We start from the raw sequence: 22,179 nt of genomic DNA, 5'->3' as shown, positions 1-22,179 counted from the left end.
AGTGAAATGGTAGTTTGCAGAAAGTGTGAGTTTGAGGGGCTGAGTGACAGAGTAATAACAAACAAGCTGCAGGCAATGACTGCAAATTGAATCTCTCATTGGGACAAACACACAGCTATAAAGGTGATTGGTTGAGCCGGAGGGCACAGGGCCATTTGCAGACACACACACAGTCCCCCCCAACACGGGCTCTATAGGAGGTTTTGCTCCACAAGTAATGACAGTGAAATGGGGAATACTCCCATTGATTCTCAATGCGGAATTGCTGCGGGGATCTGCGCACGCCCGGGGTAACCGCTTGCCTCTCGTCATTCTGAGATTGGGAGCGCATGCGCAGCCCCTCCCCCACACACTCTCCATTTGGCACTGAGTTGAATCGCTTTGTTGAAGCTGAGGGAAATGTCAATGTCAGGGACCAGGTCAGCGAGGAAACAGCGTTCTCATTGCAGCAGCACCTCCATCTGGGCGTGTGAGCAAAGAGGCTCAGAGATCATTACTGACTCGGGGGAGTTCAGGGAGAATCGGGGGCTGTTTGCAAGAGGCGCAGCGGAGCACGATCTTGTTCCGGGACTTGGAGTGAGCGGGGGAAAGGAGAGCTCTTTCTGGGCCTGGCTTATTTGTCTGATTATGGGTTAGGATATGGAGAGTATTTTCTTTATTTTACTGATTATCAATTGAAAGAATAGATTGATCTATCATTGGCCTCATCTGGCCCTGATTTACAAGAGATTTGTTTTCTTCCCCTAGTTCAACAGATAAAGAGATGAGTTCCAAGATGATGATTCTTCAGCAAGAGGAATGTGCAGCTGTCTCCTTCTAACTGACAGTAAGTACAATATTAATCCAACATTGCAGAGACACAGACACAACATCAACTCCACCGTCACAGAGAAAAGAAGCAGTCAGACTCGCATAGACCTCAAGTCCCAGGTAAACATGTCCAATCCAACAGTCCTCATTATCAAATTGAAGAAATTCAAATAAATCTGGACTTCTGGAGAAAATGTAAATATTATTTACAGATACATGAGAGGACAGGTGGGATAATTTCCCACAATTCACCCCTACTCTCTCATGGAATGTTGGATCAACTTTTGATAACAGCGTTTCATCTGTAAAGTAATCAGTATAGTATTAATTAGGCTATAGATTCAGCAATCAATGTGCAAGTATCCATTTGCACTCTTTTGTAACTTTCTTAGTTTAAAATATTTCAGAAGCAAAGCACTTGAATAAGGCATTAACAAATAATGATACATTTCAATAGTTCTCCAAAAGGACACTTATAAAATTGTCAGGCCATCCTTTCATCTCACAATTTGTGAACCTTTGGTACAAGTGGAAGGTCGGATAGTACAGCTGATTGAAAAGTGCCGAATTAATCATAAACTTCGACCGCGACACCTCCCAAAACAAAATATTAAATTCCAATCCAAATATCTCACACAATCTCAGATATAATGGTACAGTGTCATTCTCATGAAACAGACAGGGAAATACATCATTTAACATATCAATGTTATCACTAAAAGTAATAATGGAGGATCAATACTGAACAGAATGTTCACCCTTAACTCACAAAACAGGTATTGACAAGTACAGAAAACACAATAATATCTTGCACATCAGAGAGGTGGACAGACTGAGATTACCTGTCCTCTCGTGTATCTGTAAATAATATTACAGACTGAGATTAAACCCAGAATCCCATAACAGAGACAGACAGCTACAAATGCAAGCACAGAGACAGGAGTTAGAGAATCAAATTAATTTCCCCCCTAACACTTGACCCATAACAGAGACAGACAGCTACCGTGGAGAACACACTCACACATTCAGACACCAACAACTGAGCAGGAAACAGTAAAATATGCCATATATCATAAATAGACAGTGAGGGTAAAACACACACTCGCGTTTTCTCATGCACATGCTCACTCACAAGTAACTTAGCAGTAAGCATTAAATATGCATTATATATCACAGGGAGTCTGAGGGTGAAACACACACTCTCACACCAATAACTGAGCATTAAGCAGTAAAATATGTCATATATAGCACAGAGAAACAGTGAGGTTTATACACACACACACTTACTCACACTCTGTCTCTCATACACTCACACCATGCACTTTCTCCCACACGCTCACAAATCAATAACTGAGCAGTAATCAAGAAAATATGAATTATATATCACAGAGAGACTGTGAGGTTAATACACACTCACTCACTCACACTCACACACACACTCTCCCTCTCTCACACACACACCAGTCACTGAGCAGGAATCAATCCAATTTGCAATATATACCACAGAGATACAGTGAGGGTAAAAAATGACTCACTCTCTCACTGACACTCTCTCACTCAGACAGTCACACAGCAGTAACTGAGCAGTAAGCTGTAAAATATGTGTTATACATCATAGAGAGACAGGGAGGGTAAAACACACACTCACGCTGTCTCTCACACACTGTCTCACATTTTACTGCTGACTGAGCAGTAAGCAGTAAAAATATTTGTTATATATCAGAGAGAAAGTGAGGGTAAAACACACTCTCTCTCTCTCTCTCATAGAAACCCTACAGTGCAGAAGATTTCATAGAATTTACAGTGCAGAAGGAGGCCATTCGGCCCATCGAGTCTGCACCAGCTCTTGGAAAGAGCACCTTACCCAAGGTCAACACCTCCACCCTATCCCCATAACCCAGTAACCCCACCCAACACTAAGGGCAATTTTGGACACTAATGGCAATTTATCATGGCCAATCCACCTAAACTGCACATCTTTGGACTGTGGGAGGAAACCGGAGCACCCGGAGGAAACCCACGCAGACACTGGGAGGATGTGCAGACTCCGCACAGACAGTGACCCAAGATGGAATCGAACCTGGGACCCTGGAGCTGTGAAGCAATTGTGCTATCCACAATGCTACCGTGCTGCCCATAGAAGGGAGCCATTCAACCCATCGAGTCTGCATTGACCTTCTGAATGAGCATGCTAACCTAAGACCAATCTACCCCCCCCCCTCCCCTCTCCTTGTAACCCTACCAAGGGACAGTTTAGCATATTGAATCCACCTAACCTGCACATCTTTGGACTATGGGAGGAAACTGGAGCACCCGGAGGAAACCCAAACTCTGCAATACCCAAACAGGCGCCTGAGGTCGGAAGCAAGTCCGGTCTCTGGCACTGTGAGGCAGCAGTGCTAACCATTGTGCCACCCTTCTGCCCATCAGCAGCACATCCACTTTTCACCCTGTTCCTCTCACACACATTCACCATCCCTCACACATACTCACGGACTCACCCTCTCACACACACTCTCACACACCAGGAATTGAGCCATAAGCAGTACAATATGTGTACTTTATTGTCACAAGTAGGCTTCTGTTAACACTGCAATGAAGTTCCTGTGAAAATCCCCTAGTCGCCACATTCTGGCGCCTGTTTGGGTACATGGAGGGAGAATTCAGAATGTCCAAATTACCTAACAGCACGTCTTTTGGGACTATCTATCCATGAGTGTGTGTAGTGAACTCACTGTCTCTCTGTGATATATAATGAATATTCTTGTGCTTACTGCTCAGTTACTGGTGTGTGTGTGTGTGTGTGTGTGAGAGAGATAGTGAGTGTTGAGCGTGAGAGTGTGTCTTTACCCTCACTGTCTCTCTATGCTATATAACTCCTATTTCATTCTCTCTCACACATTCTCTCTCTCACACTCGTACACTATCTCATTCACACACTCACACCAGTAACTGAGCGGAAAAATATGCATTATATATCACAGAGAGGCAGTGAGGGTCACCATTCACTGAGCAGTAAGCAGTTAAATATGCGTTTTCTATCGCAGAGGGACAGTGGGGGTAAAACACACACTCGCACACCAGTAACTGAGCAGTAAAATATGTGTTATGTATCACAGAGATAATGAAGGAAAAAGACACACTCACCTAGACTATTTCTCACACTCATACACTCCCCCGCACACAGTGACACATTCTCTCACACACACTCCCTCACACACACTCACACTCTCATACTCTGATGATCACACACTCTCACAACAGTAACTGAGCAGTAAGCAGTAAAATATGCATCATATATCACAGAGACAGTGAAGGAAGAACTCTCTCTCTCACACACTCACCACACACCCCAGTAACTGAGCAGCAACAGCTAAATATCTGTTATATATCAAAGAGAGACAATAAGGGTTGAATACACATAGACTCACTTGCTCATATACCCACTCTCTCTCACGCATACCCACTCTCTCTCACGCACACCCATTCTCTCACGTACACCCACTCTCTCTCCCGTACACCCACTCTCACACACACACCCACTCTCTCTCACGCACACCCACACTTTCACGCGCACTCATTCTCTCTCACGCGCGCTCACTCTCTCTCACGCGCGCCCTCTCTGTCTCACGCGCGCCCTCTCTGTCTCACGCGCGCCCTCTCTGTCTCACGCGCGCCCTCTCTGTCTCACGCGCGCCCTCTCTGTCTCACGCGCGCCCTCTCTGTCTCACGCGCGCCCTCTCTGTCTCACGCGCGCCCTCTCTGTCTCACGCGCGCCCTCTCTGTCTCACGCGCGTCCTCTCTGTCTCACGCGCGCCCTCTCTGTCTCACGCGCGCCCTCTCTGTCTCACGCGCGCCCTCTCTGTCTCACGCGCGCCCTCTCTGTCTCACGCGCGCCCTCTCTGTCTCACGCGCGCCCTCTCTGTCTCACGCGCGCCCTCTCTGTCTCACGCGCGCCCTCTCTGTCTCACGCGCGCCCTCTCTGTCTCACGCGCGCCCTCTCTGTCTCACGCGCGCCCTCTCTGTCTCACGCGCGCCCTCTCTGTCTCACGCGCGCCCTCTCTGTCTCACGCGCGCCCTCTCTGTCTCACGCGCGCCCTCTCTGTCTCACGCGCGCCCTCTCTGTCTCACGCGCGCCCTCTCTGTCTCACGCGCGCCCTCTCTGTCTCACGCGCGCCCTCTCTGTCTCACGCGCGCCCTCTCTGTCTCACGCGCGCCCTCTCTGTCTCACGCGCGCCCTCTCTGTCTCACGCGCGCCCTCTCTGTCTCACGCGCGCCCTCTCTGTCTCACGCGCGCCCTCTCTGTCTCACGCGCGCCCTCTCTGTCTCACGCGCGCTCTCTCTGTCCCAAGCGCGCCCTCTCTCTCCCACGCGCGCCCTCTCTCTCCCACGCGCGCCCTCTCTCTCCCACGCGCGCCCTCTCTCTCCCACGCGCGCCCTCTCTCTCCCACGCGCGCCCTCTCTCTCCCACGCGCGCCCTCTCTCTCCCACGCGCGCCCTCTCTCTCCCACGCGCGCCCTCTCTCTCCCACGCGCGCCCTCTCTCTCCCACGCGCGCCCTCTCTCTCCCACGCGCGCCCTCTCTCTCCCACGCGCGCCCACTCTCTCCCACGCGCGCCCCACTCACTCCCACGCGCGCCCTCTCTCTCCCACGCGCGCCCTCTCTCTCCCACGCGCGCCCTCTCTCTCCCACGCGTGCCCTCTCTCTCCCACGCGCGCCCACTCTCACCCACGCGCGCCCTCTCTCTCCCACGCGCGCCCACTCTCTCCCACGCGCGCCCTCTCTCTCCCACGCGCGCCCTCTCTCTCCCACGCGCGCCCTCTCTCTCCCACGCGCGCCCTCTCTCTCCCACGCGCGCCCTCTCTCTCCCACACGCGCCCACTCTCTCCCACGCGCGCCCACTCTCTCCCACGCGCGCCCACTCTCTCCCACGCGCGCCCACTCTCTCCCACGCGCGCCCACTCTCTCCCACGCGCGCCCACTCTCTCCCACGCGCGCCCGCTCTCTCCCACGCGCGCCCGCTCTCTCTCACGCGCGCCCCGCTCTCTCTCACGCGCGCCCGCTCTCTCCCACGCGCGCCCACTCTCTCCCACGCGCGCCCGCTCTCTCCCACGCGCGCCCGCTCTCTCCCACGCGCGCCCGCTCTCTCCCACGCGCGCCCACTCTCTCCCACGCGCGCCCACTCTCTCCCACGCGCGCCCACTCTCTCCCACGCGCGCCCACTCTCTCCCACGCGCGCCCACTCTCTCCCACGCGCGCCCACTCTCTCCCACGCGCGCCCACTCTCTCTCACGCGCGCCCACTCTCTCTCACGCGCGCCCACTCTCTCTCACGCGCGCCCACTCTCTCTCACGCGCGCCCACTCTCTCTCACGCGCGCCCACTCTCTCTCACGCGCGCCCACTCTCTCTCACGCGCGCCCACTCTCTCTCACGCGCGCCCACTCTCTCTCACGCGCGCCCACTCTCTCTCACGCGCGCCCACTCTCTCTCACGCGCGCCCACTCTCTCTCACGCGCGCCCACTCTCTCTCACGCGCGCCCACTCTCTCCCACGCGCGCCCACTCTCTCCCACGCGCGCCCACTCTCTCTCACGCGCGCCCACTCTCTCTCACGCGCGCCCACTCTCTCTCACGCGCGCCCACTCTCTCTCACGCGCGCCCACTCTCTCTCACGCGCGCCCACTCTCTCTCACGCGCGCCCACTCTCTCTCACGCGCGCCCACTCTCTCTCACGCGCGCCCACTCTCTCTCACGCGCGCCCACTCTCTCTCACGCGCGCCCACTCTCTCTCACGCGCGCCCACTCTCTCTCACGCGCGCCCACTCTCTCTCACGCGCGCCCACTCTCTCTCACGCGCGCCCACTCTCTCTCACGCGCGCCCACTCTCTCTCACGCGCGCCCACTCTCTCCCACGCGCGCCCACTCTCTCCCACGCGCGCCCACTCTCTCTCACGCGCGCCCACTCTCTCTCACGCGCGCCCACTCTCTCTCACGCGCGCCCACTCTCTCTCCCGCGCGCCCACTCTCTCTCCCCGCGCGCCCACTCTCTCTCCCGCGCGCCCACTCTCTCTCACGCGCGCCCACTCTCTCTCACGCGCGCCCACTCTCTCTCCCGCGCGCCCACTCTCTCTCCCGCGCGCCCACTCTCTCTCCCGCGCGCCCACTCTCTCTCCCGCGCGCACACTCTCTCTCCCGCGCGCCCACTCTCTCTCCCGCGCGCCCACTCTCTCTCCCGCGCGCCCACTCTCTCTCCCGCGCGCCCACTCTCTCTCCCGCGCGCCCACTCTCTCTCCCGCGCGCCCACTCTCTCTCCCGCGCGCCCACTCTCTCTCCCGCGCGCCCACTCTCTCTCCCGCGCGCCCACTCTCTCTCCCGCGCGCCCACTCTCTCTCCCGCGCGCCCACTCTCTCTCCCGCGCGCCCACTCTCTCTCCCGCGCGCCCACTCACTCTCCCGCGCGCCCACTCTCTCTCCCGCGCGCCCACTCTCTCTCACGCGCGCCCACTCTCTCTCTGTCTCACGCACGCCCACTCTCTCTCTCTCTCACGCACGCCCACTCTCTCTCACGCACGCCCGCTCTCTCTCACGCACGCCCGCCCTCTCTCACGCACGCCCGCCCTCTCTCACGCACGCCCGCCCTCTCTCACGCACGCCCGCCCTCTCTCACGCCCGCCCGCCCTCTCTCACGCCCGCCCGCCCTCTCTCACGCCCGCCCGCCCTCTCTCACGCCCGCCCGCCCTCTCTCACGCCCGCCCGCCCTCTCTCACGCCCGCCCGCCCTCTCTCACGCCCGCCCGCCCTCTCTCACGCCCGCCCGCCCTCTCTCACGCCCGCCCGCCCTCTCTCACGCCCGCCCGCCCTCTCTCACGCCCGCCCGCCCTCTCTCACGCCCGCCCGCCCTCTCTCACGCCCGCCCGCCCTCTCTCACGCCCGCCCGCCCTCTCTCACGCCCGCCCGCCCTCTCTCACGCCCGCCCGCCCTCTCTCACGCCCGCCCGCCCTCTCTCACGCCCGCCCGCCCTCTCTCACGCCCGCCCGCCCTCTCTCCCGCCCACCCGCCCTCTCTCCCGCCCGCCCGCCCTCTCTCCCGCCCGCCCGCCCTCACGCCCGCCCGCCCTCACGCCCGCCCGCCCGCCCTCACGCCCGCCCGCCCGCCCTCTCTCACGCCCGCCCGCCCTCTCTCACGCCCGCCCGCCCTCTCTCACGCCCGCCCGCCCTCTCTCACGCCCGCCCGCCCTCTCTCACGCCCGCCCGCCCTCTCTCACGCCCGCCCGCCCTCTCTCACGCCCGCCCGCCCACCCTCACGCCCGCCCGCCCACCCTCACGCCCGCCCGCCCACCCTCACGCCCGCCCGGCCTCCCTCACGCCCGCCCGGCCTCCCTCACGCCCGCCCGGCCTCCCTCACGCCCGCCCGCCCTCCCTCACGCCCGCCCTCCCTCACGCCCGCCCGCCCTCCCTCACGCCCGCCCGCCCTCCCTCACGCCCGCCCACCCTCCCTCACGCCCGCCCACCCTCCCTCACGCCCGCCCACCCTCCCTCACGCCCGCCCACCCTCCCTCACGCCCGCCCACCCTCCCTCACGCCCGCCCTCCCTCTCGCACGCCCGCCCTCCCTCTCGCACGCCCGCCCTCCCTCACGCACGCCCGCCCTCCCTCACGCACGCCCGCCCTCCCTCACGCACGCCCGCCCTCCCTCACGCACGCCCGCCCTCCCTCACGCACGCCCGCCCTCCCTCACGCACGCCCGCCCTCCCTCACGCACGCCCGCCCTCCCTCACGCACGCCCGCCCTCCCTCACGCACGCCCGCCCTCCCTCACGCACGCCCGCCCTCCCTCACGCACGCCCGCCCTCCCTCACGCACGCCCGCCCTCCCTCACGCACGCCCACCCTCCCTCACGCACGCCCACCCTCTCTCACGCACGCCCACCCTCTCTCACGCACGCCCAGTCTTGCACACCCACTCTCAAACATATCAGTAACTGAACAGCAGACACTAATATATGCATTATATATCACAGAGACAGTGAGGAGAAAACTGACATCCACACACACACTTCTACTCACACTCTCTCTCTTTCTCACACACAGACACACACCAGGGACTGAACAGTAAGCTGTAAAATATGTGTTAGATATCACTGAGAGATCTCACACACTCTCTCACTCACACTCATACACCATCAATTGAGCAGTAAGCAGTAAAATATATGTCATATATCATAGAGTGACAGTGAGGATAAAATACAGACACACTCATACACACACACACACACACACACACTCTCTCACACACACCCGTAAGCATTATATATCACGGAGAAACAATGAGGGCAAATCACACCTTCACACTCTCATGCAAACACTCTCTCTCACACACACCAGTCACTGAGCAGTAAGCAGTTAAATACGTGTTTCATGTCTCAGAGGGACAGTGAGGATAAAACACACTCTCGCCACTCTCACATACTCACACACTCCAGTAACTGAGCAGTGAGCAGCAAAATATGTTGTATATGATAGACAGACAGTGAGGATAAAACACACACTCGCACACTCTCCAACACCTGTTACTGAGCAGTAAAATGTGTTATATATCACAGAGATGATGTGGAGATGCCACCGTTGGACTAGGGTGAGCACAGTAAGAAGCCTTACACCAGGTTAAAGTCCAAAAGGTTTGTTTCAATTACCCACCTGTTGAACTTTAACCTGGTGTTGCAAGACTTCTTACTGATGTCACAGAGGGACAGTGAGGGTACAAAACACGCTCACACACGCTCTCCCCATACACTCTCTCTCACACACACCGGTTTCTGAGCAGTAAGCAGTAAAATATGTTATAGAACAAAGAACAAAGGAAATTACAGCACTGGAACAGGCCCTTCAGCCCTCCCAGCCTGCGCCGATCCAGATCCTTTATCTAAACCTGTCTTCTACTTCCCTCTGTTCCCCGACCGTTCATATATTTGTCTAGATGCATCTTACATGATGCTATCGTGCCCGCCTCTACCACCTCTGCTGGCAAGGCGTTTCAGGCGCCCACCACCCTCGTGTAAAAAACTTTCCACGCACATCTCCCTTAAACCTTCCCCCTCTCACCTTGAAATCATGACCCCTTGTGATTGACACCCCCACTCTTGGAAAAAGCTTGTTGCTATCCACCCTGTCCATACCTCTCATAATTTTGTAGACCTCAATCAGGCCCCCCTCAACCTCCGTCTTTCCAAAGAAAACAATCCTAATCTACTCAACCTTTCTTCATAGCTAGCACCCTCCATACCAGGCAACATCCTGGTGAACCTCCTCTGCACCCTCTCTAAAACATCCACATCCTTTTGGTAATGTGGCAACCAGAACTGCACGCAGTATTCCAAATGTAGCCTAAATGTTGTCCTATACAACTGTAACTTGACCTGCCGACTCTTGTATTAGATCTTCCAAAATGCATCACCTCGCATTTGCCTGGATTGAACTCCACCTGCCATTTCTCTGCCCAACTCTCCAATCTATATATATTTGCCTGTATTCTCTGACAGTCCTCCTCGCTATCTGCAACTCCACCAATCTTAGTATCACCTGCAAACGTGCTAATCAGACCACGTATACCTTCGTCCAGATCATTTATGTATATCACAAACAACAGTGGTCCGAGCATGGAGCCCTGTGGAACACCACTAGTCACCTTTCTCCGTTTTGAGACACACCCTTCCATCACTACTTTATGTCTCCTGTTGCCCAGCCAGTTCTTTATCCAACTAGCTAGTACACCCTGAACCCCATACGATTTCACTTTTTCCATCAACCTGCCATGGGAAACTTTATCCAACGCTTTACTGAAGTCCATGTATATGACATCTACAGCCCTTCCCTCATCAATTAGCATTGTCACTTCCTCAAACAATTCTATGAGGTTTGTAAGACATGACGTTCCCTGCACAAAACCATGCTGCCTATCGCTGATAAATCTATTTTCTTCCAAATGTGAATGGGTCCTGTCCCTTAGTATCTTCTCCAACAGTTTGCCTACCACTGACGTCAAGCACACAGGTCTATAATTGCCTGTATTATCCCTGCTACCCTTCTTAAACAAAGGGATAACATTAGCAATTCTCCAGTCCGCCGCAACGTCACCCGTGCTCAAGGATGCTGCAAAGATATCTGTTAAGGCCCCAGCTATTTTGTCCCTCACTTCCCTCAGAAACCTGGGATAGATCCCATTCGGACCTGGGGACTTGTCCACCTTAATGAAAATGAAATGAAATGAATGAATGAATGAATGAATGAAATGAAATGAAATGAAATGAAAATGGCTTATTGTCACAAGTAGGCTTCAATTAAGTTCCTGTGAAAAGCCCCTAGTCACCACATTCCGGCGCCTTTTCGGGGAGGCTGTTACGGGAATTGAACCGTGCTGCTGGCCTGCCTTGGTCTGCTTTCAAAGCCAGCGATTTAGCCCAGTGTGCTAAACAGCCCCTTTAATGCCTTTTAGAATCCCCAAAACTTCCCCCTTCCTTATGCCGACTTGACCTAGAGTATTTAATCATCCATCCCTAGCCTCAACATCCATCATATCCCTCTCCTTGGTGAATACCGATGCAAAGTACTCATTAATAAGCTCACCCATTTCCTCTGACTCCACGCATAAATCCCCTGTTTTGTCTTTGAGTGGGCCAATCCTTTCTCTAGTTACCCTCTTGCTCCTTATATACGAATAAAAGGCTTTGGGATTTTCCTTAACCCTGTTTGCCAAAGATATTTCATGACCCCTTTTAGCCCTCTTTGTTGCGCATTTGAGATTTGTCCCACTTTCCCGATATTCCTCCAAAGCTTCATCAGTTTTAAGTCACCTAGATCTTATGCATGCTTCCTTTTTCATCTTAGCTAGTCTCACAATTCCACCCGTCATCCATGGTTCCCTAATCTTGCCATATCTATCCCTCATTTTCACAGGGACATGTCTGTCCTGCACTCTAATCGACCTTTCCTTAAAAGACTCCCACATTTCAAATGTGGATTTACCCTTAAACAGCTGCTCCCAATCCACATTCCCTAGCTCCTGTCGAATTTTGTTAAACTTGGCCTTTCCCCAATTTAGTACTCTTCCTTTAGGACCACTTTCGTCTTTGTCCATGAGTATTCTAAAACTTACGGAATTGTGATCGGTATTCCCAAAGTAATCACCGACTGAAACTTCAACCACATGGCCGGGATCATTCTCCAATACCAGGCCCAGTATGGCCCCTTCCCGAGTTGGACTATTTACACACTGCTCTAAAAAACTCTCCTGGATGCTCCTTACAAATTCTGCTCCATCTACGCCTCCAACACTACATGAGTCCCATTCAATATTGGGGAAGCTAAAATCTCCCATCACAACCACCCTATTGCTCCTACATTTTTCTATAATTTGTCTACATATTTGTACCTCTACTTCACGCTCGCTTTGGGGAGGCCTGTAGTAAAGTCCCAACAATGTTACTGCACCCTTCCTATTTCTTAGCCCTACCCATATTGCCTCGGTGCTCGAATCCTCCATCGTGCCCTCCTTAATCACAGCTGTGATATCATCTCTGACCAGTAATGCAACTCCTCCACTCCTTTTCCCTCCCTCTCTATCCCTCCTGAAGCATCTATACCCTGGGATATTTAGTTGCCAGTCTTGCCCTTCCCTTAACCAAGTCTCAGTAATACCAATAACATCATATTCCCAGGTACTAACCAAGCCCTAAGTTCATCTGCCTTACCTGCTACACTTCTCGCATTGAAACCTCTGTCCCTTTGCGTTCATCATCTCTTCCCTGTCTACCCTTCCCCTTAGTCACATTGAGTTTATTATCTAGTACCTTACTGGCTTTAGTTGCTGCCTCTTTACGACCTCTAACTTCCTAATCTGGTTCCCATCCCCCTGCCACATTAGTTTAAAACCTCCACAACAGTGTTAGCAAAAGCGCACTCTAGGACATTGGTTCCAGTCCTGCCCAGGTGTCGACCATCCAATTTGTAATGGTCCCACTGCCCCCTGAACCGGTTCCAATGTCCCAAAAATCTGAAACCCTCCCTCCTGCACCATCTCTCAAGCCACGTATTAACTCTGACTATTCTTGAATTTCTAATCTGACTGTCTCGTGGCACTGGTAGCAATCCTGAGATTACTACCTTTGAGGTCCTACTTTTTAACTTGTCTCCTAACTCCCTAAATTCTGATTGTAGGACCTCATCCCGTTTTTTACCTATATCTTTGGTGCCTATATGCACCACGACAACTGGCTGTTCACCCTCCCCCTTCAGTATTTCCTGCAGCCGATCTGAGATAACCCTGACCCGTGCACCCGGGAGGCAACATACCATTCGGGAGTCTCGTTTTCGACCACAGAAATGCCTGTCTATTCCCCTTACAATTGAATCCCCTATGACTATAGCCCTGCCAGTCTTTTTCCCGCCCTTCTGTTCAGCAGAGCCAGCCATGGTGCCATGAGCCTGGCTACTACTGCCTTCCCCTGGAGAGTCATCTCCCCTAACAGTATCCAAAACGGTATACCTGTTTTGGAGGGAGATGGCTGCAGGGGACACCAGCACTGCCTTCCTGCCCTTTCTCTGCCTTTTGGTCACCCATTCGCTGTCGCCCTTACCAATCCTAATCTGCGGTGTGACCAACTCACTGAACGTGCTATCCACGAACTCCTCAGCATCGCGGATGCTCCAAAGTGAGTCCATCCGCAGCTCCAGAGCCATCATGCGGTCTAACAGGAGCTGCAGCTGGACACACTTCCCGCACATGAAGGAGTCAGGAGCATCTGCCGCGACCCTGAACTCCCACGTAGAGCAAGAGGAGCATAACACGGGTCTGGGATCACCTGCCATTTTTACACCCCCAACAGTAAATTTGAAAAAAAAAATGTACACCCCTTCTCAGCAAGCACAGACTCAGCAACCACTGCACCCCGCACGATAACACCTCAGGGAAAAGAAAAACTACTTACCAGTCAAGCCAATCATTTACCTGCAGGCTGTGACGTCACGGTTCAACGTCTTTCTACTTCTACCTGCCCTCAAGTATCCCTCTTGATCTTTACTCGGCTGGGATCCTTACAGAGATTGTCTTTTTTTTTTGGTTAGAGGAGGAGGTAGGGAGGGAAACACTGAAGAAGTGTTTCGGATTTAACTGTCACTTGACAACAGCTCTTCCACAAACCACCTTTTGGATGCAGTGATCGCAATGTACAGGTGCAAATTGTCCCCACAACAGCCAATCAGCAGCTCCGCTCTATTGGGCTGTGCTGGATGCTTGACTTGACTTGAATACCGAGGGTGTCTTGCTCAGGTACACTTTCTGGATGCAGTGACCGCAATGCGGTCTATATGATAGACAGACAGTGAGGATAAAACACAGTCACACACCTGTTACTGAGCAGTAAAATATGTTATATATCACAGAGACAATGAAGGTAAAACACACTCTCTCTCCCCACACACTCACACTCATGCAGATTATTTCTCACACTCGCACACTCCCTCACACAGACTGACACACTTTCTTGCATATGCTCACACTTTTTCATATTCACACACTTTCAGATACTCACACTCAATGTCACAACAGTAACTGACTAATAAGCAGTACAATGTGCATCATATATCATAGAGAACAAATGATGGTAAACCACACACTCACACTCTCTTTCACACACACCAGTATCTGGGCAGGAACAGTAAAATATGTTAAATATATCAAAGAGAGATAATGAGGGTAAAATGCAAACATGCTCACAAACACACATGCTCACACACGCACTCTCTCATACACACATAAGAGGCATAAATATCCTGGCCGCGAGGTTTGCTAGTGTCACACGGGAGGGTTTAAACTAGTATGGCAGGGGGGTGGGTACGGGAGCAATAGGTCAGAAGGTGAGAGCATTGAGGGAGAACTAGGGAATAGGGACAGTGTGGCTCTGAGGCAGAGCAGACGGGGAAAAGTTGCTGAACACAGCGGGTCTGGTGGCCTGAAGTGCCTATGTTTTAATGCAAGGAGCATTACGGGTAAGGCAGATGAACTTAGAGCTTGGATTACTACTTGGAACTATGATGTTATTGCCATTACAGAGACCTGGTTGAGGGAAGGGCAGGATTGGCAGCTAAACGTTCCAGGATTTAGATGTTTCAGGCGGGATAGAGGGGGATGTAAAAGGGGAGGCGGAGTTGCGCTACTTGTTCGGGAGAATATCACAGCTATACTGCGAGAGGACACCTCAGAGGGCAGTGAGGCTATATGGGTAGAGATCAGGAATAAGAAGGGTGCAGTCACAATGTTGGGGGTATACTACAGGCCTCCCAACAGCCAGCGGGAGATAGAGGAGCAGATAGGTAGACAGATTTTGGAAAAGAGTAAAAACAACAGGGTTGTGGTGATGGGAGACTTCAACTTCCCCAATATTGACTGGGACTCACTTAGTGCCAGGGGCTTAGACGGGGCGGAGTTTGTAAGGAGCATCCAGGAGGGCTTCTTAAAACAATATGTAGACAGTCCAACTAGGGAAGGGGCGGTACTGGACCTGGTATTGGGGAATGAGCCCGGCCAGGTGGTAGATGTTTCAGTAGGGGAGCATTTCGGTAACAGTGACCACAATTCAGTAAGTTTTAAAGTACTGGTGGACAAGGATAAGAGTGGTCCGAGGATGAATGTGCTAAATTGGGGGAAGGCTAATTATGACAATATTAGGTGGGAACTGAAGAACATAGATTGGGGGCGGATGTTTGAGGGCAAATCAACATCTGACATGTGGGAGGCTTTCAAGTGTCAGTTGAAGGGAATACAGGACAGGCATGTTCCTGTGAGGAAGAAAGATAAATACGGCAATTTTCGGGAACCTTGGATGACGAGTGATATTGTAGGCCTCGTCAAAAAGAAAAAGGAGGCATTTGTCAGGGCTAAAAGGCTGGGAACAGACGAAGCCTGTGTGGCATATAAGGAAATTAGGAAGGAACTTAAGCAAGGAGTCAGGAGGGCTAGAAGGGGTCATGAAAAGTCATTGGCAAATAGGGTTAAGGAAAATCCCAAGGCTTTTTACACGTACATAAAAAGCAAGAGGGTAGCCAGGGAAAGGGTTGGCCCACTGAAGGATAGGCAAGGGAATCTATGTGTGGAGCCAGAGGAAATGGGCGAGGTACTAAATGAATACTTTGCATCAGTATTCACCAAAGAGAAGGAATTGGTAGATGTTGAGTCTGGACAAGGGGGTGTAGATAGCCTGGGTCACATTGTGATCCAAAAAGACGAGGTGTTGGGTGTCTTAAAAAATATTAAGGTAGATAAGTCCCCAGGGCCTGATGGGATCTACCCCAGAATACTGAAGGAGGCTGGAGAGGAAATTGCTGAGGCCTTGACAGAAATCTTTGGATCCTCGCTGTCTTCAGGGGATGTCCCGGAGGACTGGAGAATAGCCAATGTTGTTCCTCTGTTTAAGAAGGGTAGCAAGGATAATCCCGGGAACTACAGGCCGGTGAGCCTTACTTCAGTGGTAGGGAAATTACTGGAGAGAATTCTTCGAGACAGGATCTACTCCCATTTGGAAGCAAATGGACGTATTAGTGAGAGGCAGCACGGTTTTGTGAAGGGGAGGTCGTGTCTCACTAACTTGATAGAGTTTTTCGAGGAGGTCACTAAGATGATTGATGCAGGTAGGGCAGTGGATGTTGTCTACATGGACTTCAGTAAGGCCTTTGACAAGGTCCCTCATGGTAGACTAGTACAAAAGGTGAAGTCACACGGGATCAGGGGTGAGCTGGCAAGGTGGATTCAGAACTGGCTAGGCCATAGAAGGCAGAGGGTAGCAATGGAGGGATGCTTTTCTAATTGGAGGGCTGTGACCAGTGGTGTTCCACAGGGATCAGTGCTGGGACCTTTGCTGTTTGTAGTATATATAAATGATTTGGAGGAAAATGTAACTGGTCTGATTAGTAAGTTTGCAGACGACACAAAGGTTGGTGGAATTGCGGATAGCGATGAGGACTGTCTGAGGATACAGCAGGATTTAGATTGTCTGGAGACTTGGGCGGAGAGATGGCAGATGGAGTTTAATCCGGACAAATGTGAGGTAATGCATTTTGGAAGGGCTAATGCAGGTAGGGAATATACAGTAAATGGTAGAACCCTCAAGAGTATTGAAAGTCAAAGAGATCTAGGAGTACAGGTCCACAGGTCATTGAAAGGGGCAACACAGGTGGAGAAGGTAGTCAAGAAGGCATACGGCATGCTTGCCTTCATTGGACGGGGCATTGAGTATAAGAATTGGCAAGTCATGTTGCAGCTGTATAGAACCTTAGTTAGGCCACACTTGGAGTATAGTGTTCAATTCTGGTCGCCACACTACCAGAAGGATGTGGAGGCTTTAGAGAGGGTGCAGAAGAGATTTACCAGAATGTTGCCTGGTATGGAGGGCATAAGCTATGAGGAGCGATTGAATAAACTCGGTTTGTTCTCTCTGGAACGAAGGAGGTTGAGGGGCGACCTGATAGAGGTCTACAAAATTATGAGGGGCATAGACAGAGTGGATAGTCAGAGGCTTTTCCCCAGGGTAGAGGGGTCAATTACTAGGGGGTATAGGTTTAAGGTGAGAGGGGCAAGGTTTAGAGTAGATGTACGAGGCAAGTTTTTTACGCAGAGGGTAGTGGGTGCCTGGAACTCGCTACCGGAGGAGGTAGTGGAAGCAGGGACGATAGGGACATTTAAGGGGCATCTTGACAAATATATGAATAGGATGGGAATAGAAGGATACGGACCCAGGAAGTGTAGAAGATTGTAGTTTAGTCGGGCAGTATGGTCGGCGCGGGCTTGGAGGGCCGAAGGGCCTGTTCCTGTGCTGTACATTTCTTTGTTCTTTGTTCTTTGTTCTTTTGTTCACACGCACTCTCTCATACACACGCACTCTCTCATACACACGCACTCTCTCATACACACGCACTCTCTCATACACACGCAGTCTCTCATACACACGCAGTCTCTCATACACACGCAGTCTCTCATACACACGCAGTCTCTCATACACACGCAGTCTCTCATACACACGCAGTCTCTCATACACACGCAGTCTCTCATACACACGCAGTCTCTCATACACACGCAGTCTCTCATACACACGCAGTCTCTCATACACACGCAGTCTCTCATACACACGCAGTCTCTCATACACACGCAGTCTCTCATACACACGCACTCTCTCATACACACGCACTCTCTCATACACACGCACTCTCTCATACACACGCACTCTCTCATACACACGCACTCTCTCATACACACGCACTCTCTCATACACACGCACTCTCTCATACACACGCACTCTCTCTCATACACACGCACTCTCTCTCATACACACGCACTCTCTCATACACACGCACTCTCTCATACACACGCACTCTCTCATACACACGCACTCTCTCATACACACGCACTCTCTCTCATACACACGTACTCTCTCTCATACACACGCACTCACGTACACACGCTCTCGCACTCACTCTCACACAGGCACTCGCTCTCACACACGCACAGAGCGAGTCAGTGAGGGTAATACACACTTTCACACACAATAATGTGGGTAGATGCCAAGAGAGAAGATCAAACCAAGCTAGAGTCAGACAGACTGTCGACAGTTGTGGCAAGGACTAAACAATATAACGGGCTACAAAGCGAAGCCGAACAGTATCTCTGGCAGCAGCGCACCCCTCCCCGAGGAACTTAATGCATTCTATGCTCGGTTCGAGCAGGTAACCAACAATCCGCTGGCGAGTGCCCCAGCAGCCCATAATTCACCCATACCCACCATCACAGCTTCCGAAGTCAGATTGGCCTTCCTGAAAGTGAACCCTTGGAAGGCGACGGGCCCAGACGGGATCCCTGGTCGTGCACTCAGAGACTGCGCGGAGCAGCTGGCGGAGATATTCGCAGACATCTTTAACCTGTCCCTACTCCACTCCAAGGTCCCCATCTGCTTCAAGAAGATCACCATCATACCGGTACCAAAGAAGAACCAGGCAACGTGCCTCAATGACTACTGGCCAGTGGCCCTGACTTCAGTCGTAATGAAGTGCTTTGAAAGGTTGATCATGAAGCACATCACCTCCATACTCCCAGAATGCCTTGATCCACTGCAATTCGCATACCGCTGCAACCGGTCCACACCAGACACCATTTCCCTGGCCCTACACTCATCCCTAGAGCATCAATTTTTGACTACAGCTCCGCATTCAACACCATAATCCCAGCCAAGCTCATATCAAAGCTCCAAAACCTAGGACTTGGCTCCCCACTCTGCAACTGGATCTTCGATTTTCTGACCAACAGAGCACAATCAGTAAGAATGAACAACAACACCTCCTCCACAATAGTCCTCAATACTGGCACCCCGCAAGGCTGCGCACTCAGCCCCCTACTCTACTCCCTGTACACACACGACTGCGTGGTAAAACTTGGTTCCAACTCCATCTACAAGTTTGCTGACGATACGACTATAGTGGGCCGGATCTCGAATAACGACGAGTCCGAATACAGGAGGGAGATAGAGAACATAGTCGAGTGGTGTAGCGACAACAATTTCTCCCTCAATGCCAGCAAAACTAAAGAGCTGGTAAATGACTTCAGGAAGCAAAGTACTGTACACACCACTGTCAGCATCAACGGGGCCGAGGTGGAGATGGTTAGCAGTTTCAAATTCCTGGGGGTGCACATCTGCAGAAATCTGTCCTGGTCCACCCACGTCGACGCTACCACCAAGAAAGCACAACAGCCCCTATACTTCCTCCGGAAACTAAGGAAATTCGGCATGTCCACATTAACCCTTACCAACTTTTACAGATGCACCAATAAAAGGATCCTATCGGGCTGCATCACAGCCTGGTATGGCAACTGCTCGGCCCAGGACTGCAAGAAACTTCAGAGAGTAGTGAACACAGCCCAGTCCATCACACAAACCTGCCGGCCATCCATTGACTCCATCTACACCTCCCGTTGCCTGGGGAAAGCGGGCAGCATAATCAATAATCCCTCCCACCCGGCTTATTCACTCTTTAAACTTCTTCCATCGGGCAGGAGATACAGAAGTCTGAGAACACGCACGAACAGACTCAAAAACAGCTTCTTCCCCACTGTTATCAGACTCCGAAATGACCCTCTTATGGACTGACCTCATTAACACTACACCCTGTATGCTTCATCCGATGCCAGTGCTTATGTAGTTACATTGTATATGTTGTGTTGCCCTATTATGTCTTTTCTTTTATTCCCTTTTCTTTTCATGTACTTAATGATCTGTTGAGCTGCTCGCAGTGAAAGGTATTTTTCTGCGAGCAGCTCAACAGATCATTAAGTACATGAAAAGAAAAGGAAATAAAAGAAAATACATAATAGGGCAACACAAGGTACACAATGTAACTACATAGACACCGGCATCGGGTGAAGCATACAGGGGTGTAGTGTTAATGAGGTCAGTCCATAAGAGGGTCATTTAGGAGTCTGGTAAAAGTGGGGAAGAAGCTGTTTTTGAGTCTGTTTGTGCGTGTTACCAGACTTTTGTGTCTCCTGCCCAATGGAAGATGTTGGAAGAGTGAGTAAGCCGGGTGGGAGGGGTCTTTGATTGTGCTTGCCGCTTTCCCCAGGCAGCGGGAGGTGGAGATGGAGTCAATGAATGGGAGGCAGGTTTGTGTGATGGACTGGGCTGTGTTCACGACTCTCTGAAGTGTCTTGCGGTTTTGGGCCGAGCGGTTGCCATACCAGGCCGTGATGCAGCAGCTAGGATGCTTTCTATGGTGCATCTGTAAAAGTTGGGAAGAGTTAATGTGGACATGCCGAATTTCCTTCATTTCCTGAGGAAGTAAAGGCCCTGTTGAGATTTCTTGGTGATAGCGTTGATGTGGGTGGACCAGGACAGATTTTTGGAGCGGTGTACTAGGAATTTGAAACTGCTAACCATCTCCACCTCGGCCTCATAGAAACTGACAGGGGTGTGTACCATTCTTTGCCTTCTGAAGACAATGAAGGGCAGCACGGTAGCATGGTGGTTAGCACAATTGCTTCACAGCTCCAGGGTCCCAGTTTCGATTCCCGGCGTGGATCAGTGTCTGTGCGGCGTCTGCACGTTCTCCCCGTGTGTGCGTGGATTTCCTCCGGGTGCTCCGGTTTCCTCCCACAGTCCAAAGATGTGCAGGTTAGGTGGATTGGCCATAATAAATTGCCCTTAGTGTCCAAAATTGCCCTTAGTGTTGGGTGGGGTTACTGGGTTATGGGGATAGGGTGGAGGTGTGGGCTTGGGGAGGGTGCTCTTTCAAAGAGTGGGTGCAGTCTCGATGGGCCGAATGGCCTCTTTCTGCTCTGTAAATTCTATGATTCTTTAGTTTTGCTGGCATTGAGGGAGAGGTTGTTGTCGCTGCACCACTCCACTAGATTCTCAATCTCCCTCCTGCATTCTGAGTCGTCGTTATTCGCGATCCGGCCCACTATGGTCGCATCGTCTGCAAACGTGTAGATGGAGTTGGAACCAAATTTTCCACTCAGTCGTGTGAGTACAGGGAGTATAGTAAGGGGCTAAGTAGGCAGCCTTGTGGGGCCCAAATATTAGAGCTAACATTAGAGCAAATATGGAGGAAAATTTCAGAGAAGAGGAAAAGTAATAGGGTTGTGATAGTGGGAACAGTGGGGGATCGCAACTTCCTCAATATGAACTGGGGTAGTCATAGTGCGAAAAGTTTAGAGGGAGCGGAATTCTTAAAATACATCCATGAGAACTTTTTAAGCCAGTACGTAGAAGGACAGACAAGAGAGGAGCGGTCTTGGACTTCACTTTCAGTAACAAAGCTGGACAAGTGGTTGAAGTATCGTTGGGGGAGCATTTTGCAGACAGTGATCATAACTTCATTAGATTCAAGATAGTCATGGAAAAGGACAAGGATGGACCTGAGATCAAAGTTCACAACTGGAGGAAGGCTGATTTGAATCAGATCAGATCTGATTTGGCCAGAGTGGATCGGGAGCAGACACCTTTCAGTAAATCTGTGACAGAACAGTGGGACACATTCAACAAGGAAATAGGGAGAGTACGCGGCCAACATGTTCCAATCAAGAAAAGGGTGGGACCAACAAATCTAGTCAACCATGTATATTGAGAGATATACAGCGTTGGATAAGTAGAAAAGGGGAGGCTTGTGGCAGATATTGAGGGCTCAAAACAGCAGAAGCGCGAGAGGTGTACAGAATGTGCAAGAGGGAACTTAAAACGAAAATGAGGAGAGCAAAAAGGAGACATGAAAGGATACTGGCAGGTAAAATAAAGTTGTTAAGTTGTTCTACAAGTACATTCAGGGAAAAATGATAACTTGGGG

General features: G+C 51.9%; 1 long non-coding RNA gene across 1 annotated transcript in view; it reads left to right on the top strand.

Moving 5' to 3' along the window:
* The first annotated feature begins 358 nt into the window (after positions 1-358).
* Positions 359-22,179, top strand: part of LOC140400008 (uncharacterized) — a 40,418-nt gene continuing 18,597 nt past the window's right edge. The window contains exons 1-2 of the long non-coding RNA XR_011937960.1: positions 359-419; positions 748-826. This is a non-coding gene — a long non-coding RNA (uncharacterized lncRNA). The remainder of the gene's footprint in view (positions 420-747; positions 827-22,179) is intronic.

Source organism: Scyliorhinus torazame, chromosome 24 (genome assembly GCF_047496885.1).
Source record: "Scyliorhinus torazame isolate Kashiwa2021f chromosome 24, sScyTor2.1, whole genome shotgun sequence".
NCBI classification, from domain to species: Eukaryota; Metazoa; Chordata; class Chondrichthyes; order Carcharhiniformes; family Scyliorhinidae; genus Scyliorhinus; species Scyliorhinus torazame.
This window is presented reverse-complemented; position numbering and strand designations above follow the sequence as displayed.